This window comes from Triticum aestivum, chromosome 1B, assembly GCF_018294505.1.
Source record: "Triticum aestivum cultivar Chinese Spring chromosome 1B, IWGSC CS RefSeq v2.1, whole genome shotgun sequence".
NCBI classification, from domain to species: domain Eukaryota; kingdom Viridiplantae; phylum Streptophyta; class Magnoliopsida; order Poales; family Poaceae; genus Triticum; species Triticum aestivum.
This window is the reverse complement of record NC_057795.1, coordinates 253,034,592-253,043,175: the sequence shown is the minus strand read 5'-3', so window position 1 is coordinate 253,043,175 and position 8,584 is coordinate 253,034,592. Positions and strand designations below refer to the sequence as shown.

The following is an 8,584-nucleotide window of genomic DNA, read 5'->3' as shown; positions in this document are numbered from 1 at the left end:
TCAGCATGATGTCAGCAGTCAACAGAGTTGACTGGTCAACCTGATAGATGGGGCCATTGACTGGGTCAACAGTACGGTCAGCAGGCCCAGTCAGCAGTCAACAGTCCTGTTGACTTAGTCAAACCTACGCGTGGGTCCCACTTGTCATAGTCACAGTTTAACTAAACCTAATTAACTAGTTAATTAATCATTAGGTTATCTAATCAAAGTTAATCAGGTTAATTAACAAATCAAATTAAGTTAATTAATTATCTAATTGATTAATTAATTAATTAATATTTTTCTAATTCTTTTTTTTAAACGTTCTCAGGGAGTGGGGCCCTATTGTCAATGGTCCAGGGGCCTTAACGGGCACTAGGCATCGGGCACCCGGGCGCGGTTACGGGCGTCGGGCGTGTAGGCCCGAGGCCACCAGGGGGCGCTGGCCTCGATGGCGGCCGGAGCAGTACGGCGAAAAGGCGGCGAGGACGGGCGGTGGAGGCATCGGCGGTGGCTGGAGACGGCGCAACAGCGGCTGCAACCCTGCGGGAGCCGCGACAGTGGTCGCGGGGTGGCTTGGCCGGAGCAACAGGGGCGGCGGCACCGAACGGCTGCGAGCGCGACCGGCCAAGGTAGGAGGAGCACGCGGCAGGAGCAAAGAGCTCCGTCGCGGCCAAGGACAAGCACGGACAGAGAGCGGTGGGGTGAGGCGGAGCGCGGGCAAGGTATGGCGCGGTGCGCGGCCAGTGCGGCCGAGGCGCGCGAGTGGTGCAAGATGGAGAGGAGCACGGGGAGAGAGCGGGGCCGCGACGAGCTTAGCGACGCGCGAGGGCGGAGGCAAAAGGGAAGAAGGAGGGAGGTGTGGTGCTCACTGCGGGGAGTAGGGTCCGGGGCAATGGGGGTCGAGGAGGAGTTGGGGACGACGGGCGGCAACGGAGTCGTGGCGGCGTGGTTCCGGCGAGCGGGGACGGCGGTCCAGGACGGCACCAGCGACGGGGTTAGGGAGGCGACGAGCAACGGCGTCGGCGGGCAACGGCAAGCGGCGTCGGGCAGCACCGGGTGGCGGGGCGCGGCCGTTGGGGCGGCGTCAGGGACATCGGCCTCGGGCGCTGGGGGGTTCGATCCCCCCAGATCGGATCGGGGGAGGGGGAGAGGAGCGACCGAGAGAGAGGGGGTCATGGGCAGCGAGTGGGGTGGATAGGGGTTAGGGTTCGGTCTTAGTGGGTGGTTAAGGGAGTGGGGCTGGGCCGGTTAGGGCCAGATGGGCTGGCCGGCTGGGTCGTCTGGCCCAGATGGCCAGGGGAGTTCTCTTCTTTTATCTTTTGTTTTCTGTCTTGTATTTTCCTTTTCTTTTATTTAATTCTCTTTTCTATTTTAATTCATTTTATGTATTTAGGTTTTTTTATAAAAGCATGGTTCCCTGACCATAAATACCTTAGCATTTATTTGCACACTTTGAACACTTTAATTTAATATTTTAAAAACTTTTGTTGTTTGCCTCTAATTCAATTCGAATCATTTTGAACTAACGCGAGATTTGTCAATAGTAACTGGGGTGACATGGCATCATTACGAGTTACTGTAGCTCAATTACCCGGGCGTCATAGGAAGAGATGCCAGAAGCCGAGCCCTTTCAGGAACCCCAAGGAAGCCTCGACAACCGCACCAGTGGCAGCAGTTATCGGGTACCTCTAATTCCTCAGGAGTAAGCTTATGCTAACCATGGGTCGCAGGAAGTCCAAGTCGCTGTAGCGGATGGCTGCCCCAGTGCTGCAACCTCCCTCCCCTCAGGAGGAGGGCACTGGGGGCTACAGGAGAGGGGATGGGACCCAGGCTCCTCCCCGTGGCACGCGGAGCAAGGTGTTCCTTGGAGGTAGGCCCTCTGCCGGGGAGGTGCCGCAAGGCCTGCTCCCGGCAGAGGACCCGTGGTCGTCGGGGGAACCATTGGCGTCCCCTTTTCCCCATTGGCGTTGTCCTAGTTTCTGGTCGCCGTCAATGGTGGTCAAGGGTGGCGCAAGGCGGGGACCTCATCTGGCGATATGAAGCAAGGCCGATACCTGTGAAGAAGGCCCAGTTACGGTGGGTGGTCGGGGGCCGAGCGATGCGCGTTTCTCTCCTACACGTACGCGTGTGTGTGTGAGGCATTGACTCTAACTGAACCCGACCGAGGCGTTGGGCTCTAACTGAACCCGAGCGATTGCACTGCAGGCTACGCGTTACTGAACCTGAGCGATCGATCGATGGTTGGTAACTAAACCCGATCGAGCGATTCCTTCGCTACTGCTGCTAACTGAAGCCGATAGATGCTGCCTCTGGATGAACAGTGAGCGTTGCGGGGGGGTGGATGAACAGTGAGCGATGGGGGTGGATGAACAGGACCCTGTGGCGTTGCCTCTGGATGAACAGGACCCCGATCGATCGAGCCAGTTGGGGCTGGATGAACAGGACCCCGTGGAGGGCTGGATGAATAGGACGACCCCGTGAGGGCTGGATGAATAGTAGATGGTGGAGGAGTGGATGAACAGTAGCCCGTGGAGGGGTGGTTGAACAGGAGCCCGTGGAGAGGGGTGGTTGAACAGTAGCCGGTGGAGTAGCGCGCGGTGGAGGCTGGATGAATAGGAGCCCGTGGATGAACATGAGCCCGTGGAGGCTGGAGGAGGTCGACGGTGGATGAACAGTAGCCCGTGGAGGCTGGAGGAGGTCGACAGTGGAGATGAACAGTATCCCGAGGAGTCCCGTTTTGCGGTACGCCACATCCCTCCTGATGAACAGGACCCCCGTTTCGATCTTGCGCTCCAACACAAGTCTGTTTCGTCTGTTTTGCGGTACACCACACCCCTCCTGATCAATAGGACCCCGTTTCGACCGTAGGAGGTCTGTTTCCCCTATTTTGCGGTACGCCAGACCCCTCCCGATGAACAGGATCCCATTTCGAACGTGGCCGGTCGAATACAAGGTCGTTTCCTCCGTTATGCGGTACGCCAGGCCTCGTTTCCATCACCTGTTCCGTACAAGCCGGTTGGCTCCCACGTGGTCCGTTGCCTCCCGATGAACACGATGCATTTCGTTGCCTCCCGATGAGCACGACGCATTCCCTTGCCTCCCCATGAACACGACGACGACGCAGTTTCTTCGTTCCGACCCAGCCATGTACATGAGCCCTGGCCGTATGTATGCGCGAGTAGGCATTCGAGACCCCGCCCGTATGTACGTACGTGGCCGTATTTTCATTCTTGCACCTTGGCCGTTGTACGTACGTGTACATGCTACGTGCGCGCCTCTACTATGACACGTGCGCGCCTCTACATCCACCAGTATGTACGTACACATTCGCGACCAGAATGACAACGCTACGTACGCTTCGACCAGGTGGGTCCCGACTGCCAGGCACTTCCTTGTGTGCGAACATGTAGATGGTGGGTCCCAGCAGTCAGGGGGGCGAATCGTTTATTTATTTTTTGCCCGGACGCACTTCCTTGCGTGCGAAGATGTAGCTGGTGGGTCCCAGCAGTCAGGGGGGTGAATCATTTTTTCGGACGCACTTCCTTGCATGCGAAGATGTAGCTGGTGGGTCCCAGCAGTCAGGGGGGAACATTTTCTTGCAAAATACGGTGGCCCGTCCGGTGGGTCCCCACTGTTAGGTGGAGGAATAATTATTTTGCGCGTAATAAGGAGGCACTTCCTTCCGGCTGGCATGGACCCACCTGTCAGCCTCTCCACGTACAGTACTCTTTCGATGGAAGTCGGTCGTTGACCATGTTGACCACACCGTGCCGAGAGCACCACGGCGGTGGACGACGGCGAGGCCTAGGAAGGGGACGACACGGAGCCGGGGAAGACGCGGCAGTGGATTCCCACGCGGAGAGGAGTACGAGGGTTCACTGGTTCGGCTGCGGTGTGAGGCTGCCGTCGCCGCAGAATAACAGGGGGTGTGGATGAGTAGAGGGAGGCCTCCGCGGCATCACAGCCGGCCACAGGAGGCAGGAGCATGCGGCACGACCGGCGCTGCTTTGGGCGGCTGGAGCAAGAAGACCAGAGGTTGAAGACGCACTACGGCCGTTGGATGGACATCATACGGTCACTGGAGCTAGAATCGTTCATATTGACTAAAGTTGACAAAGGCCTCCGTCCCAGTCAACTTAGTAGGCCCACAAGTCAGCCTCCCACCATGGTGGGTCCCAGCTAGCAGGGGAGTATTCATTTTTTTTGTGCGTAATAAGGAGGCACTTCCGATGGGTCCGAGCTGATAGCAGGGGGAATGTTTTTTCACGAAATACGGTGGCCCGTCCAGTGGGTCCCAGCAGTCAAGGGGTAAACGTTTTTTGCGAAATACGGTGGCCCGTCCGGTGGGTCCCAGCAGTCAGGGGGGAAACGTTTTATTCGCGAAATACTGGTGGCCCGTCCGATGGGTCCCTGCTGTCAGGTGAAGGAATAATTATTTTCCACGTAATAAGGAGGCACTTCCTTGCAGCTGCCGTGGACCCAGCTGCCAGCCTCTCCACGTACAGTACTCTTCGGATGGAAGTTGGTCGTTGACCACATTGACCACGCCGCACCGAGAGCACCACGGTGGTGGACGATGGCGAGGACTAGGAAGGGGACGACGCGGAGCCGGGGAAGACGCGGTAGTGGATGCCCACGCGGAGAGGAGTACGAGGGTCCACTGGTTCGGCTGCGCTGCCGTCGCCGCAGAATAACAAGGGGTGTGGGTGAGTGGAGTGGAGGGATGGCCTGGCCAGCGGTGGGAGTAGTATGGGGGCGGTGAGGCCTCTGCGACAGCACAGCCGGCCACGGGAGGCAGGAGCAGGAGGCACGACCGGCACTGCTTTGGGTGGCTGGAGCAAGAAGACCAGAGGTTGAAGAAGCACTACGGCCATTGGATGGACATCGTACGGTCACTCGAGCTAGAATCGTGCATATTGACTAAGTTGACAAAGCCCTCCATCCCCGTCAACTTAGTAGGCCCACTATACTGGGTCCCGGCTAGCAGGGGTTGTATTCATTTTTTTGTGCGTAATAAGTTGGCACTTCCTTGCGTGCAAAGATATAGTTGGTGGGTCTGAGATGTCAGCGGCGGTAACATTTTTTCACGAAATACAGAGGCCTTTTCGGTGGGTCCCAGATGTCAGGTGGAGGAGTCATTATTTTGCGCGTAATAAGGAGGCATTTCCTTGCGTGTGGTCGTGGATCCAGCTGTCAGCCTCTCCACGTACAGTCCACTTCAGATACATGTCGGTCGTTTACCATGTTGACCACGCCACGCCGAGAGCACCAGGGCGGTGGACGATGGCGAGGCCTAGGAAGGGAACGACACGGAGCCAGGGAAGACTCGACAGTTGTTTCCCATGCGGAGGGGAGTACGACTGTACGAGGGTTTATTGGTTCGTCTGCCGTCGCCGAAGAATAACAACAGGTGTGGGTGAGTAGAGGGATGGCTAGGCCAGCGATGGGAGTACGGTGGGGCGGTGAGGTCTGCGCGGCAACACAGCCGACCGTGGGGAGGAGGGAGCAGGAAGTCTCGTCGGCGCTTGTTTGAGCGGCTGGAGCAGGAAGAGCAGAGATTGAAGAAGCGCGACGGCCGTTGGATGGACATCCAATAGTCACTGCTTGTGCGTCAACCTTTTTTTAGGAAAGCCTCAAATCTGTGAAAAACAGCATACAGGCCATCTGCCATTATTTCTAATAATTTACAGCCCATTTGCTAATTCTTACGGGGTTTTTTTGGAGCCCATATTCTTTTTGTTAGAATTACAACCCATATTGTGGCCACGGTTGAAAAATTATATGAAATTTTGCATATGTCGGTGCGGTCTGAACTGTTTTTAATCCCGAAATTTCGAGTCACATTCAGACTGATTTTAAAAATAAATGTATATCAATATAAAATCCAATAAATTATCCATGCATAAAAATCAATGCAATTTAAAATCTCGAAATGAAAAAAAGATATTTGAAACTAATTGCCGGTTTGATGTGTTTTAAAAATGTATAGCCCATTTCTCATTACTGATAGGCCATTTTCTCGGCGAGCCGAATGAAGCTCTCCTCGTCTTGAAAGATTTGCAGCCCAACACGCCTGATAAAGCGAATTACTTGACAAATCACACAAAAACTGGGCTAGCCATTTTCAGAAAGAAAAAAAACTACTAGGTTGGTCTGTGGTAAACATAAAAGAAAAGGCTGTCTAGACAGGCCAGAGTGTCCCGCACAGCCCAGTTGACACCTTGCTTCCGTTTTAAAAACAAATTAGATAAATGCCACTCCAATTATGGCGATTCATAAAAATGCCACTGCAATTTCCAAACTTTGAAAAATGCCACTGCAACTTTTGCAAACTTTGAAAAACGCCACTGCAGTTTGCAAACTTTGAAAAACGCTACTCCAAACTTCAAAAAATGCCACTAGAAATGGCATTTTCAAAGTTTGGAAATTACAGTGGCATTTCTCGGAAACACCAGATTTGGAGTGACATTTATCAAATTAACCCAAAACAAAAATAACTGGGCGAGCTGCTGGGTCCCTGGTGTCAGCCGCTCGTTGTGCAATTCTCTCGTTTATTGGCTACGTTGACAATGGCATGGGACCCAGATGTCAGAAATCCATTAGGAGGAGCCATTTTTTTATTGGCTTGAAATAAGGAGGCACTTGCTTGCGTACTGCCATGACCTTTGCGGGTCCCTGCTGTCATCCTCTCCACATACAATCATCTCCTGATTGTGTACGCATCAGCTTGGTAGGCCCACAAGTCAGCCTCTAAACCCGTGGAGGACAAATACAACCCATTTAAAAAAATAACAGCCCATTCCATACGTTCAAATGGAAAGTTCAACATTCAGAGCAAAGTAACAGGTCTGATCCACATATAGAATACTGAACTTCCACGTTGACAACCATCATAGACAAGTTAACTACCTACTCCCACTAATACTCTAGTAGCATACAAGTACTAACTTACTCTTAGCTAACTAGATGATGTCGGCCGCCATCTGCGGTACACGCTAAACACCACCACCGACGTCCTGCGCCTTGCCTCGGACTTGCCAGAGGTGCGATAGGGCGCGTTGCTCGCGCGTGTTGTCCTTTTCCATGCCGGCGTGGTCCACCGAAGCTTCGGCTTCCAAGCGGGAAACCCACTTGACGAGCTGGTAGTAAAAATCAGCGTCGCGAACGGGTGCGTGCCCGACAGCCTCCAGGGCTATTTGCCGGGCGCCGGCCTCCACGTAGTCGGCCCAGTTGCGGGCGCTCTGCTCGTGACTCAGAGCGTCGGTGCGCTAATGCTCCATGTCCCGCTGGCGGCGCAAATCGGCGATACGCTGCTCCTGCGCTAGGCGGTCACGCTCCAACAAGTCCTGCTCCTCCGCCAGGCGGTCGTGCTCCAACAAGTCCTCGATCTCTGCATTGCCATATAAAGACAGATAGAATGCCTCCTCCCTCCGTCTGCCTTTCGATGAAAAACCGAACACTAGTTCCGGCGGTGACCGCCTTCGGCCTCGCCTACCGCGGACAGGCGGGGGCATGGCGGACGTGGCGAGCAACGTCGGGACAGTGGGGGCTTATGAGGATATGGCGAGTTGGGTCACGGTGCCACAAGAGAAGGCTGGGAAACAATACTTATAGGCGGAAGGTAGCGCGATGGTCATCGGAATTCAATGCATAAGCAGGCATGGCTTAGTGCGCCAGCTTGCCGTTGGAAACTAGAGAAACTGAAATTATGACCGTGTCGTCCCGTCCCATATGGGTCGCACGCCGGCATGACGGTCAATCGAGTGTGCTCGAATCATCTCCCTCCTTGTCAATAATGATTCCATGGATTTAAAAAGCCCGCAACAATTAAAGCGCATCTTCTTCACATCAGTTAGGTGCCTTAATTACGGCCGGCTGCATGCAGTCACTCAGAATCACTCGCATCCAGTACGCGGAGCAGCATGCAACAAGTCGTAGCCGAGGGCATGCATGCAACCACTTAAATCGTTGGAATTAATTAGGCTTAAACTTCTGCATGCCATTAATTATTGCCATGCCTTAGTCTTGCTGCTTTGCTCATGGGACTAATAAACCCGAACGGAGGGAGTACCTTGGTTGGTGAGAGGTTTGAATTATGCCCTGCAAACCGGAAAGGAGGTACTAGTACGTGTGTGATCCGCTACTTATTCGTGTAGGATCGAGTAGACCGTTTCTTGAATTAAGCCCTACAAACCGGAAAGGAGGTAGTACGTGCGCGATCTGCTATTTATCCATGTAGGATCGAGTAGGTAGGATAGTTTAGCTTGTCAGTTTCTTCAGAGGTAGGCATTTTTATTCAAAAAACTGCCACTTTGGATCTTGCGTCGCAAATAAAACTGCCAGGAGCGCATTAGTAGGCTAGCTAGTGATCGATCAGTAACTTGTAAACACTGAGCGAATAGAAATAAGTAACTGTTAAAGCATCTCAATGATTCACAGATCATATACAAATATGTAGCTCCAAAAGCAAAGATCAGCCACTTCGGATCTTGCGTCGCAACTAAAACCAACTAGTACGATTCCCATACATAAGACCAACATGTTAATGCATCTCAATGATTCACAGATCATATACAAATATGTAGCTCCAAAAGCAAAGATC

At 53.5% G+C, this 8,584-nt stretch overlaps 1 pseudogene; it reads left to right on the top strand.

The window, feature by feature from the left end:
- The first annotated feature begins 430 nt into the window (after window positions 1–430).
- The window catches only part of LOC123078116 (uncharacterized), a 43,856-nt pseudogene continuing 35,702 nt past the window's right edge, over window positions 431–8,584 (top strand).